At 38.6% G+C, this 14,990-nt stretch overlaps 1 protein-coding gene across 3 annotated transcripts in view; it reads left to right on the plus strand.

Annotated features, from left to right (window-relative positions):
- RPGR (retinitis pigmentosa GTPase regulator) overlaps window positions 1–14,990 on the plus strand; it is a 114,455-nt gene that overhangs the window by 64,192 nt on the left and 35,273 nt on the right. The window lies entirely within an intron of this gene.

Raw genomic sequence — 14,990 nt, forward strand, 5'->3', positions numbered from 1 at the left:
AACGTTGCTCTTTAATTTTCTCCCATACTAACATTAATGCATTTATTACATAATGTCTTTGAAAGTAACCAAGTATCTTGTTTTTCCCATACCACAAGAAAGCATGCCAGCCCAGTTGCAAGTCATGTCCTTCCAAAGTCAATAATCTTATATGCCTCAATACAATTCATTCTTTCATCCATGTTAATATTGCAGCCTAGTAATACAATTCCCAATTAGGTAATCTAAAACCTCCTCTACTTCGTGAATCCTGAAACATTTTAAAGCTAATTCTTGCTTTTTTCCCTTGCCAGATATATTTTAATATTGTTTTCTTAAGTTCCTCAAAGTATTTCTTTTGCACAATTTTAAGTGCAATAATCTCGGCAATATATTCATTTTGATTGTAGCTATTCTTCCTATCAATGATAGTTGCAGATAGTTCCATTTTTCCAGATCTGTTTTAATTTGTTGCAACAGTTTATAATAATTATCTTCCTTAATCGTTATATATCTTGCTGTCAGCTGTATCCCTAAGTATTTTACTTTCTTAGTAATCTGAATATCTATTCTCTTTATTAACTCTTTTTTCTGTTTATCTGTAAGATTTTTTTACTAAAATCTTAGTTTTCTCTTTATTTATTTTCAGACCTGCCACTTCATCATATTCTTTTTTTAAAAAATTAGTTTAGGCCCTGTTTCTTGTGGATCTTCTAAGATAAATCGTCTGCAAACACCTGTAGTTTATACTTTTCCTTTTTTATTTCCATGCCTTTTATCTTTGTGTCTTGTCTAATATTTCTATTTAATACTTCCAATGTCAATACAAATAATTGAGGAGACAAGGGGGATCCTTGTCTTGTACCTTTTTTAATGCTAGCCTTCTCAATCATATCTCCATTTACCATCACCTTTGCAGTTTGTTTATAATATATCGCCTTAATCATATTAATAAATCTTCCCCCAAAGTCCATATCTTTTAGTTGTGCTATCATGAATTGCTAGTTCACATTATCAAACTCTTTCTGTGCATCTAGGAAGATCAACGCCATTTGCTTCTCTGGATGTGCCTCATAGTATTCCAATGTATTTAAAATTATTCTCATATTGTCTTTAATTTGTAAAAAACCATTTTGATCTGGATGTATAAATTGATTTAAAAATCTTTTTAGCCTTTCTGCAATTATTGAAGCAAATATTTTATACTCAGCATTCAGTAACAATATTGATCTATAGTTTTTTATCTGTTGTAGATCGGTGTCTTCTTTCGATATGAGAGTAATATATTCTTCCATGAATTTGGCACCTTCGCTTCTAACAAAAGTTCATTTTAAATTCCAACTTTGGGGTATTTAAAGTACCTTGTAAGTCTTTATATAATTCTGCTGGCAATCCATCCGGACCTTGTGTTTTACCATTCTTTTGTCTTTTGATTGCTTCTGTTAATTCCATCATAGATATACATTCATCTAGCATTGCTTTCACTGTTTCAGGTATTTTAGGTAGTTCCGCTTTTTCTAAATATTATTTTATTTTATCTTCTGGGATTAACTCTTGATCATACAGTTTTCCATAGTTTTGATTCACTTTCTTTTTATCGTCATTTTGATGATGAAAAGTTCCTTCATCATTCATTAGTTGGTGTATCAATTTATTTTCTTTCTCCTTTTTCAATTTATATGCCAGCCATCTTCCTCGTTTATTTGCGTTTTCAAATAAGTTTTGTTTCGCACTTTTAATTTTTTGTGCTAGTTCGTCTTTATCTATTAGATTCAGTTTATGTTTCGTTAATTCCATTTGGTTTTTTATATTCTTTTTTTGTGGATCTTTTTGTAGTTCTGTCTCTAGTCTCTTGTATTCTTCTTCTAGTATCCTTTGATTTTGTCTTCTTTCTTTGATCTTCTTTTTGTTTTTCTTTCCCATCTATGTTATAGTTAATCCTCTAATATATGCTTTAGCTGTGTCCCATACATTTTGTAATGACGTTTCTTCTTTTCTGTTCTCTTAAAAAAAAAGTCCAATTCTGTTTCCATAAATTGAACAAATTCCTTTTCTTTTAGTATTGATTGATTCAACTTAATTTCTTTTTTTGTCCCTTCCATATAACTTTTATCGGATTATGATCCGCCCATTTACTTGTTTCTATATTTATTTCTTGTATATTAGATTTTAACTCTGCTGATATCCATATCATGTCTATTCTTGACCAAGACATATGCCTATTTGAGTAAAATGAATATTGGTTTTCCTTGGGATGTATCTTGGATGCATAGTTCTTCCGTTATTTTAAAGAAAAATTTAGGAAGTGTCTTCCTGGTTTTTTTATTTACCTTTCTAGGTTTGTAATCCAATTCTGCATCCACAATTGCATTAAAGTCTCCTAGTATACATATGTTTTCATACTCCAATTCTATTATTTTTTTATGAAGTTTACCATAAAAGTCCTCTTCATTAGTATTTGGTGCGTATATTACTACTAAAAGTATCTGTTTATTGTTCATTGTTATCTCCACCATCAAAATCCTCCCTTCCTCATCCATAAAGATTTGTTTAACATTTATTGTCTCTTTTATGTAAAGAGCTATTCCCCTCTTCTTTTGTTGTGATAGAGAAGTATATAACTTCCCAATTTTGGGATATTCCAGTATTTGATTGTGTTGTTTTTTAATGTGAACTACTTGCAAGCCGATTATATCTAATTTTAATTAATTGACTGAAAATTCTTTTCCTTTTTATTCCTGAATTCAGTCTGTTTATGTTAATTGACAGTAATTTTATTTCTTCTTCCATAATTTACTTATAAATGGGTTTTGTCATTTTAGTCGCTCTTATCTGTCTCGGTTCTTTTGCCTTTGCCTCTTCTTTTTTTGCTATTTCCTTCAAATCTCTTTCATCTTCTTTTTGTTGTATATTTCTCTCTCTTGTAGCTTCCTTTTGTTGCTTATCCTCTTCTTTTTCTCTTATTCGCATTTCCTCCTGTGATCCAAAATAGTGCTCATAAAATTGTTCTGCTTTTTCTATGGAATCCAATCTATGTCTTTGCTCCATCCAAGTCACCAATATTCCCTCCAGTATCAGCCATCTGAAATTCATTCCATTTTTAATTAAGTGCTTTGTCAGGAATTGGTATTCTTTTCTTATTTCTCCAAATCTTCTCGGAATCTGTTTTAAGACTACTATTTCTTTCCCTTTGTATTTTAAAGGATCGTCTCTCGCTCTTTGTTAAATCTCTGCTTTCATTGTTTTTTTTGTGAATCTCACATTTGCCTCTCTAGGAAGTCTGTTTCTTGCCGTATATCTGGTATTAACTCTAAATATTTCATCAATCTCTGCAAGAATTTTTTCTTTGGTCACCTTTTTTTTTTTTAGAAAAGTTTTTTATTTTATAAGACAAACAAACATTTAATACATCAGTCATCCCTCCCCTATGACATCTTGGTGTTATCTTCTTCAGATCTTTTTGTTCTTCTTGTTCCAGTAGTTTCTTCTATTTTAATCGTCATCCAAACCACTATAACAATTCATTCCTATAACCATATTCTTGCCATCAAATTTTAACACATAGTTATAAAATTAATCATTTATATCTCTTTTCCAACCAACAATAGAAATAATTCCATATTCTAAAGTATTCTGATTCTTCCCTATCTTTAATCAACAAAGTTAATCAATTCATTTCTGCACAATCTAAAATCTTTCTTATTACTTCTTCTTCCAAGGGTATTTTCTCTGCTTTCCAATTTTGAGCATAAACAATTCTTGCAGCTGTTATTAGGTGTATAATCCAATAAATATATTTCTTTTTAATTTTGTCAGGTAGGATACCCAATAGGAACAATTTGGTTTGAATTCAATATGTAATTGTGTAATTTCTTCCAGCCAGATTTTAATTTTATTCCAATATTTTTTTGCTTCAGGGCATGTCCACCACATATGATAATAAGATCCTGGTAATTGGTGACATTTTCAACATTTCGCTGATTTATCTTTAAACATTTTGCTAATTTCTCCCATGGCATATGCCATGTATAAAACATTTTATATTGGTTTTCCTTATATGCGGTGGACATTGTTAGTTTATAATTCCTTTCCCATAGCTGTTGCCATTTTTCCAGATCCATTGAATGTCCAAAATTTCTTCCCCAAGCTATCATTGTTTCTTTTACCTGTTCCTCCTCCAATTCAATATATAGCAAAAAATTATAAAACTTTTTAATTAAATTTTCTTCCGTACCTGTGAATATCCTATCCAATTCAGTCTTTTCCAAATAAAAACCATGTAACTTAGCGTCTTTTTCATATCTTGTTCTTATCTGCATATACATATACCAATCTGTCTCAATCCCTTGTTCTTCCAGTTTTCGTTTCTCTTTCAATTCCCCCTTATCTGTTAACAAATCTTTATATCTAACAATATTTCCAAAATTAAAAACATTTGGGTGTATTAAAGCTTCCATCGTTGATAACCATACTGGTATTTTCACATAATACTTATCTCTAACCTTCTCCCAAACCAATAGCAATGCATTTCTTATATAATGTCTATGAAAATATGTATGTATCTTATGTCTACCATACCACAAAAAAGCATGGCAACCCAGTTGCAAATCATGCCCTTCTAATGTTAACAACCTTATAGTTCTTAGTTCAATCCATTCTTTCAGCCATGTCAATGTTGCTGCTTGGTAATATAATTCCCAATTTGGTAGACCAAATCCCCCTCGCAACCTCCTGTCTTGTAAGTATTTTTAAACTTATTCTTGCTTTTTTCCCTTGCCATATACATTTCCTCATTACCTTATTCAGATAATGAAAATATGTCTTTTCAATTTTTATTGGCACCGTCTGAAATAAAAATAACAATCTTGGTAATATGTTCATCTTTATCAATGCAATCTGTCCCATAAGTGATAATTGGAGATTCTTCCATTTTTTTATTAAATTATTATTATTTATAATTTAAATTATTCCAATTTATAATTTTCTTTTTTTATTGTTGCACATCTTGAAGTTAAATGTACTCCCAAATATTTAACTTTCTTCACAACTTGTATATCTAACTTTTTTTTTATTTCTCTGTTTTGTTTTTCTGTTGTACTTTTCACCAGGATTTTTGTTTTGTCTTTGTTTATTTTCAAACCAGAGACTTTTCCATATCTTTCTATCTGTTCTAATAACTTAGGACCTGTTATTTGCAGCTCCTCTATAAAGAATACCAAATCATCTACAAATGCTTGTAACTTATACTCCTCTTTTTTAATTTTCATCCCTTTTATCTCATCATTTTGTCTAATATTTCTATTTAGGACTTCTCTAGGACTTCTAGAGTCAAAATAAACAATAGTGGTGATAAAGGACAGTCTTGTCTAGTCCCTTTCATTATATTGATTTTTTTCCATCATTTCTCCATTCATCATTATCTTGGCAAAATGTGTATCATAAATTGTTTTTATAGTATTTATAAATCTCTCCCCAAAGTCTATTTTCTGTAATTGTTTTATCATAAACTGCCAAGTCACATTATCAAAAGCTTTCTGTGCATCTAAGAACATCAATGCCATTTGTTTTTCTGGATGAAAATATATTCCAAAGTACTCAAAATCATCCTCATATTATTTCTAATTTGTCTTTTTGGTAAGAAGCCATTTTGATCAGTATGAATATATTCATTTAGCAGTTTTTTCAACCTATTTGCCATTATCGAGGCAAAAATCTTATAATCTACATTTAATAGCGAAATCGGTCTATAGTTTTTAATCAGTTGTAAATCTGTATCTTCTTTAGGTATAAGTGTCACATATGCCTTTTTCCATGAGTCTGGCATCTTAGCCTTCAATAATAAGTCATTAAATAAGTCCAACATTACATTACTGATCACTTCTTGTAGTGTTTTATATAGTTCAGCTGGTAGACCATCTGGTCCTGGTGCTTTTCCACTTTTTTGTCTTTTTATGGCTTCTGTTAATTCCATCATTGTTAGTCTTTCTTCTAGCATTTCTTTATATTGTTCTGCTATTTTAATTAAATCAGATTTCTCCAAGTAGCTTTGTACCTCCTCCTCTGAGCTCTTCTCTTGAGAATAGAGTTTTTGATAGTATTCTTGGATTACTTTCTTTTTTTCCTCAGTTCTATATTGTAATTTCCCTTCTCCATCTTGAAGGTATTTTATAATTTTCTTCTCCTTCTCTTTTCTTAGATTATATGCTAATCATCTTCCTGGTTTATTTGCATTTTCAAAAAAATTCTGTCTCAATGTTCTCAATTGATTTGCTAATGTTTCTTGTTCATTTAAAATTATTACATATTTCTTCAATTCCATCAGTTTCTTAATTTTTTTATTGTTTTGACCATTTTTCTGGAACACTTTTTCCAGGCTTTTATACTCTTTTTTCCAATCTTGCTTGTTTCTGGCATTTCTTTTTATTCTTTTTTCCCAAATATGTTATTGTCAGGCCTATAATATATGCTTTCATTGTATCCCAAACATTCTGGAGTAATGTATTCTCCTTTTTATTTATTTTAAAGAAAATTTCCAATTCTTTTTCCACAAATTTCTGAAATTCTTTTTCATTTAATATTGTTGCATTCAGAGTCCATCTTATCTTTTTCTTTTCCCTTTCCATGTTATTGGGATGTGGTCTGCCCATATGTTTGAGTCAATATTTACTTCATGCACGGTTACTGTAAATCCAATTGACATCCATATCATATCTATCCTTGACCACGATAAGTGTCTATTTGAGTAAAAGTGTACTGATTCTCTTTTAAGTGTTTCTGTCTCCAAATATCTTGTATACACAATTCTTCTGTCATTGTAAAGAAGGCCTTTGGCAGTGTTTTCTCGGTTTTTTGTTTGTCTTTACTGTTTTGTAGTCTAAATCTGTATCTGTTACAGCATTGAAATCACCCATAATACATACATTTTCATAGTCCAGTTCTACAATTTTCCTGTGTAGTCGCCAATAAAATTCTTCCTGTTTTTCATTTGGTGCATATAATGCTATCAAAAGTATTTGTTTAAAGTTCATTTTTATTTTAACCATCAAAAACCTGCCTTCCTCATCTTCAAACATTTGTTTGGGTTCTCGTCTTTCTTTAATATACAGTACCACTCCTCTTATCTTATCTTTCTCTTTTGCAGCATCTACCGCTCCCAAATCTCCATCCATTGGTCCACAGAATTGTTGGTAAAATCTTTTCGCTTTTTCAATCGAATCGAGTCTGTATCTTTGTTCTTGCCATGTCACCATAATCCCTTCAGGTATCAGCCATCTGATTGAAGGCGACTTCTGCGAACCCTGGTATAAACTGTAAAAATTTGCAAATCCCAGGAAGCTTTGAAGCTGTTTGCAGGTGCGTGGGGGTTACCAGTCTAGCACCGGTTTCACTTTTCCTGGGTCCATTTCCATCACCACTCCCCGCTGGATATTCGGTAGCCTAGATAGTCAAAGGAAATTTGGTGGAATTCACATTTTGACAGCTTTGCATAGAGTTTAGCGACAAGGAGTTTTTTCAGCACTTGCTGCACTAGTTTTACGTGTTCCTTGAGGGTCTTGCTGAATAGGAGAATGTTCAGGTAAACTAGGACCCCTTTGTATAAGTGTTCATGCAGCACATAATTGATTAATTGTATGAAGACTGCTGGGGCCCCTTGCAGTCCGAATGGCATGACTTTGAATTGGAAGCTGCCAAGCGGACAGTTAAAGGCTGTTTTCCATTCATCTCTTTCTTTGATTGTGATGTGGTAGTAGGCTTCCCTCAAGTCTAGTTTGGTGAACACCTTTCCCTTGGCTAAGTGGTTTAGCATGTCCTTCATAAGTGGGAGGGGTAGGTGTTCTCCATGTACACAACATTAATTCCACGAATATCCATGCAAAGCCTCATCCCCCCCCCCATCTTTTCTTTAAGCAGCCACCTTGGACTTTGCGGATTGGATGAAGCCCTGTGTCAACTTGCAAAGCTTTCAGGTTGCCATGAGCAGGAGGGAGGGAGAACTGATAGAGCTGATTGATTTCCCTAACTGAAGCTACATTCCATACATGCTTTCTTACTGCAATCAGTAGGAGGGTGTTGGATTTCACAGCCAGCCAAAGTGGTTAATTGGAGAATGTGATTTATGACATGGCAGGGAGGAGGGGAGAGACAGGGTCATAGGAGAACGTAAAGCTACGTGGGATTAGTTCTAACTGCATCCGAATATTGCCGAAATGGTGCTCCTAATAAATGACTGTATTTTTGGGGGGAGTTTGGCTCATGGCTCATGAATTAATTAGGGCATCTTTCGGAAACTTCACAGACAGTTACAACTACTTTTAAAATCTATCAATATTACCAGGTTTCCTGAATCGTGGACTCTCCAATCGCTCCCCAATATCTGGGGTGCTAGGAGGGAAAATCAGACAACCATGGCCGAAGACGGGCTATCTGAAGAGAACTTGATTGCAGCCAGAATGCAGCCTCCCTCAGACATCAAAGCTGAGATGCCTGCTCCAGTGGTGGAAGCAAGAAGAGATGAGTATTGGTGGGAGTTAATCCCTAAAGCAGCTGAGGTTGAGTTCCCCCACCCTAATGTCCGGGAAAAGGGGAAGCCCCTGAGCGAGCTGGGAAGAGTGGAGTGGAGGCTGGACTGGAAACAAGCCAGGCCCCCAAAGCCCCTGAGGAGTTCCAGAGAGCAGCCGAGGGAGAAATTTGACCGGGCCACCCTTCCCAATGAGGGGCCATCACGCAGGCCAAAGGAGAGGGGAGGAGCAGTGGATCCCTATGGAGTGAGGAGAAGCAGACAGGAACAGAGCCCCCCTTCTCCGGCCATCAGGAGGCTGCAACCAGTGTCTTTTCCAGCAGCAGGCAGGCTGCCCAGGGCAGACAAGCCCCCCTCTCTCTCCAGACTAGAGCTGAGGAAGAGGGCCAGCTACATCAAATGCAAGCATACAGAGGCCAACAGGGGGAGAGAGGAGCAGTGCTGAATGAACTGCCCCAGTTCAGAGGAAAGTTTGATGGGGATTCAGACCAGCTAGCTCTATTCCTTGACTCAGCTGAGATCCACCTAGAATGTTATGGACACCTCTACCCATCCCCCAGAGCCATGGTGAATACCATCGCAGAGGGGCTAAAGGGGGAAGCAAGGGAATGGCTAGCAGCCCTCCACAAGAGGAGAGCCACCCAACTGCAAGATGCAGATGACTTCCTACGACTGCTAGAGGCCAGATTCGAGGAGGCGGAGGAAGACCTGTATGCAGAAGATGAGCTCAGCTATCTAAAGCAGAGGGGCCGTCCCATTAAAGAGCACATCCACGAATTTGGGACAGTCATTGGGAGGTTACCCCCTTTACCAGAGCGGTTGCTAGCGCACTTTTTCAGAACAAACCTGGACAAACAAATTGCCCAGGTAACCGCTTACTGGGACATCCCAAACCAGCTCTCTGAGTGGTTCCGAGTATCAATAAAAGTCAACAGTGGATTGCGCACCAACAACATGAGAAAGCAACCAGACATGAAAGAGAGGGAGCAACCTGACCTGAAACCGTCCAGCCAATGTGGAACCACAGCACCACGGCAGACCCCAAAACCAGCCCTCCCTCGAAGCCTGCTGAAGTGCTACAGATGTGGAGGGAAGGGCCACATGGCATCTGCATGCATGACCCCAGCCCCGAGGCCTAGGCCAGAGCCACCACCCAGGGCACAGCTGGAACAAGGCCCCAAACGGGCCACCAACACATCCCGGAGGGCCCTCCAGGCTGAAGAGGTCCCTCCCCACCCAGCCGAAGGAGGGGGAACCCCAGGCAATGATGACCAGTCGCCAGAATCCTATGACAGCGAGGACGAGGGCGAAAACGACCCAATGGTGAGGGGACCAGTCCACCCTTTTGTTTTCCCAATATGCCTCACAGCCCCAAAAATGGGGACCCAGGGGGCTTTTCAAGCCCTGATAGACTCAGGCTGCACTAGATGCTTGATCAACCTAATCACAGTCCTGAAACTGGGGATCAGAGCAAAAAGACTGACCCACCCAATTCGGTTCAAACAGGTTGATGGGTCCCTAATGGGGGGAGCCTATATCACTCACCTGACCGAACCAGTGAGGCTAGAGCTAGCGGATCATTGGGAAGTAATTTGATTCGTAATAGCCCCCAAAATGACAGATCCAGTCAAACTGGGACTCTCTTGGCTAGACAAGTGGGGATCAACCATCTGGTGGCAACGGGGTATCCGCAGACTGAGAATAGCAAGGGGGCCCCAACCCCTCCTGCATCAGCCAGCAGAAACACCACCCATGCAGGGAACCCTCCAAAAGAGCACACCAGAACAACTGGTAGCCACATCTGACAAAACCCCAGAGACCGAGCTGATCCCGAGGGAATATCAGGACCTTGCAGAAGTATTCAGCGAGGCTGAGTGCAACGTCCTACCTCCCCACCACGAGGCAGATTGCGCCATCGAAATCATCCCCTGGGCAAAACTACCCAAGCCCAAACTATGCCATGACACCCCGGGAAATGCAAGAAATGCGCAATTACATAGAAAAAAACCTAGAAAGGGGGTTCATCGAGCCAGCCAAACCATGGGTCGCGGCGCCAGTCCTCTTCAAAGAAAAAAAAGATGGAACTATGAGATTGTGGGTGGACTTTTGAGGATCAATGCCGTCTGTGTACACAACCTATACCCCCTCCCCCTCATGAAGGACATGCTATCTCACCTGGCCAAAGGAAAAGTCTTCACCAAACTAGACCTCAGAGAAGCATATAACTGAGTACGCATCAGGGAGGGAGACGAGTGGAAAACAGCGTTCAACTGCCCCCTAGGGAGCTTCCAATTCAAAGTGATGCCTTTTGGACTGCAGAGAGCCCCAGTGGTGTTCATGCAATTAATAAATGAGGTGCTGCATGAGCACCTCTACAAGGGGGTTCTTGTCTACCTAGATGATATCCTCATTTACACTGAGACCATGGGCAACCAGATACCCCTTGTCTGCCAGGTACTGGAAAAACTTCTGGCAGCCAACCTGTATGTCAAGCTGTCGAAATGCGAGTTCTACCATGCACGGCTAGACTACCTGGGTTATCAAGTGTCAAATGAGGGAATAGAGATGGATCCAGCCAAAGTGCAAGCCGTCCTAGGCTGGCAACCCCCTCGCACCCGTAGACAGCTACAAAGCTTCCTAGGGTTTACGAACTTCTACAGGCAATTCATCCCCTCCTTTGTGAAGATTGCCAAACCCATGACAGACCTTCTAAAGACAGGGAGCCCAGGAACAAAACCCCACCCAGGACAACCTCTACAGTGGGACCTAACCTGCCAAGAGGCATTTGAAACACTAAAAGAAATGTTTGTGAAGGAACCGGTGTTGAAGCATCCTGACTCCGAACAACCCTTCGTCATCCAAGCAGATGCCAGCGACATGGCAGTTGGAGCAGTGCTACTCCAAAGAAATAGTCAAGGAAATCTACAAATCAGCGCCTACACCTCCCACAAGCTCATGGACACAGAGAGATGATGGGCAGCATGGGAAAAAGAGGCATTTGCGGTGAGATGGGCACTGCTAACCTGGCGACACTTGCTGGAAGGGGGCCAGAAACCGTTCGAAGTCTGGTACCGGCTGGGGCCCCAGGACCAGTGGCTGGAAGTGCGCTGGTTGATAGATAGATGCGGGCTGCAGGATTGGGGCAGGTGTCCATTGGTATTGCACCCACCCCTTGCCAGGGTAAAATGCCCATCCAGGAGGGATCTGGTCCGCCGGAGGTCGCCTGAAGGCTGGTTGCTGGGGTAGAATACTTGGTCCCAGTAGCCCCAGTTGCAGTCCTTGCAACCCCGTGCCGGGCTGGCTCACTAAGCTCTGTTGCTGTGCGATTCCAATCCCTGTGGTGGCTGTCACTCCAGTAGCTCGGGCCCGATGTGGGAGGCTATGGAACAATCTGCTGTGCGCCGAATGGAAGGAGGTAGACACCCCGCTCAGTGGTCCTGCGGATTCCTGGCTCGGGAAGGTGAACGTAGGTTGAGCCAGGGTTCATCTGGGCTGCTCAACCCTCATAGGTTGAGCGGGACTGGTCACACTGAGTTGGCCAAACTGTTCCAGGAGACTGTCCAGTGACTGGCTGTGTGATGGCGGCGGGAATCCCCATTCTTTGGAGTGTTTGCGGCACAACTGGCCCATTCAAAGGTTGGGAACTGTTCCGCTCGGCTTCCACCCATTTGTGGTTCCAACAGCGCTGCTCTGGCGACCACTTCTTGGAGCGGAGTAGCTCCTGCAACTTCGTCCCACAGGATTAGATCCGGTTGTGTGGCTCGCTCAGGCGCTGGCTCTTTGGGCACCCATCTGGCATTCTATTTCTGCGACTTCTTCCGCTTCCACCACGGCTTGGGAAGGGGAGTAGATGGTCTCGACAGGAGTTGCTGAGCCAGTCCCCATGGTTCCCTCCATGGCTTTCTTGTCTTTCTCCATCTGATGTTAGGGGCTCAGGGCCCCGGACAGTACCCCAGTATCCAGGGAGCTGGTTGAATTTTAAAGGAGATTCGGGTTAATGTCAGGGTTCCAAGTAACACCCCCAAGAAAAAAAAACCTCTGAGGCTTGAGTTTCCTCAAAGTTCAATTTTATTAGAAATGTCATATTGGCACATCTGGGAAAGCCTGAATCTTAAAGCTTCCAGGTTTTCCTCACCCAAAGGAAAGTTCAAGTCCCTGCCCAACCCCCACATGTCCATCACATGGTCCAATCCAAGCAGTGGTCCCAAACACTGTCCCAGTTCCAGCCATCCAGATGCAGGGCAAGATGTCCTTGACTTTCTGAGAAAGGAATGTTATTATGACTATATATATCATCCTGGCTCCGTACAATTCCCCCTCCCAGTTTCTCACAGTAGTAAATATGGAAGACCTGAAGATCCAATGAAAAAGATGGCTTCCAGGCCTGACATCTGATTATTTAAAACTAGTATTATGTTTCATTTATTTTTTAATTATACATGAGTTCTGAAGTCATTAAGTATAGTTTTATTCATCACTCCACCTTTACAATTTAGTGTACATTTTATTTACATTAGCAAAAAAATGCTTTAATGTTATCCAAATAAAAAGCACATTAGAGTATGCAATGATAAGAAAAAGAAGAAACAAAATAGCATGAGAAAGGTTTCATTTCCATACAAATTTTTCATTCAGTTACAATATTTGAAATATATTTTCAAAGTATTGTGAAAGAATGAGATATTTCCCAATATTTTCTTATACCTTTAAATGATGTTGATTGATACTTCTTTTGTTAATTACTTCAGTAAACATGGACTAGGTCATAATAAAATTTTTCATTTTAGCTTGTTTTTAACTCACTATAATTGTCTTAAAAAATTCCTGTAACAAAATATCCCATAAAAGTTTTAATCATGTGTATCAGCTCTGATCAAATCTTTCAAAAATCTAGCAACCCAATTATTTGAATTGCATCCATTAAATATTCCACTAAGGCTGTATGTTACATTTTTATTTAATGATTAGTACAAATTAAATAATGCCAGCTAAGGAGTACTATTTATTTGTTGTGCAATTTGTTCTATTTCCTTAAAACCTGTTCCCAAAGAAATTGAAATCTATCATAGAGTTATTATATATAGTAAGATGTTCCCCTAATTCTACATTCTATCCAACACAATTGGGAGGTGGTTTTTTAATGTATGAAACCCATACTAGGAACTTTATGTTCTATGAATCATCTTTAAGGAAAACTCTTACACTAAAGAGATGTATATGTTGATACAGATTCACAAGATAATGTGATATATTTTATTCCAATTATCTATATTTTTTTTCTTCCCCCCCAAGTCACATTTACATGTTAAACTTTTCAGTTGGAATATATAAATGTGGAAGTCATGGAAATCATTTGAATGAGGTATATCCTGTTTCCCCCAAAATAAGACATCCCCTGATAATAAGCCCAATCGGGCTTTTGAGCGCATGGCAATAAGACCAAGCGCTTATTTCAGGGTTCAAAAAAATATAAGACAGGGTCTTATTTGTGGGGAAACACAGTACTTTTATTGTGAACAAACACAGTATGAGGTGAAAATAGTTCAAAGGAATGTGCATCTTGAAGGAAGCTTCTAAGATACAGTCTTCTATTGCATACATAAAGGTGTCCTTTTGTCTTCTGGGATTTATATGCTGTGGTTATATTTAAAATCAAAATTGAAATCTATATTTCTTTTCTTAGGACTAAATTTCATTGAATTGCATGAGATTCATGTCTGAATACCCATGCATACAATTACATTGTATTTAACATATATACAGTAGAACTGTACTCAAAGAGATATATATTTTTCTCCTCTGCTAAATGCCACCTTTCTGTGTAGAATTATCTGTGCTTGAGAACACTTGAGTTTATAAAGATGTCTCTAACCACCTGCCTCTTGTAACATCAAAAAGCTCATCCTCTTTTCATCTTCCAACACTAAGAGGAATGAGATTCAGAGAAAATATAGAATTTAGTTTGCTTCCACACCTGAAGTTATTTGGCAGCATGTGATCAATTACAGTATTAATCCCCCTCAATGCCTGTTCATTTCTTAACTATTAAACAATATTTTTATTAAACATTTTCCTGTATCTTTTGCATTGTCAAGTGTATGTAGATACAGTGACAATTATTTTAATTTTCTCTTATAGTCACTGTTTCTTAAAACATTGGCAGCAGTTAGAGGGGATAGTTAGGAAGTAAGAACACATTAGGTAAAAGCAACAGTAGAGTATATTAACAAGCTTAGGATTCAAGTCTGTAGTTTTTTTTTTTGTTTGTTTGTTTGTTTTTTATTTGATTTATATGCCGCCCTTCTCCGGAGACTCAGGGCGGCTTACAATGCGCTAAGCAATAGCCTTCATACTTTTTGTATATTTATACAAAGTCAGCTTATTGCCCCCACAAACTGGGTCCTCATTTAACCTACCTTAGAAAGGATGGAAGGCTGAGTCAACCTTGAGCCTGGTAAGATTCGAACCTGCAGTAATTGCAGGCAGCTGTGTT

Source organism: Pantherophis guttatus, chromosome 5 (assembly GCF_059756535.1).
Source record: "Pantherophis guttatus breed Tessera chromosome 5, ASM5975653v1, whole genome shotgun sequence".
In the NCBI taxonomy this organism is placed as follows: domain Eukaryota; kingdom Metazoa; phylum Chordata; class Lepidosauria; order Squamata; family Colubridae; genus Pantherophis; species Pantherophis guttatus.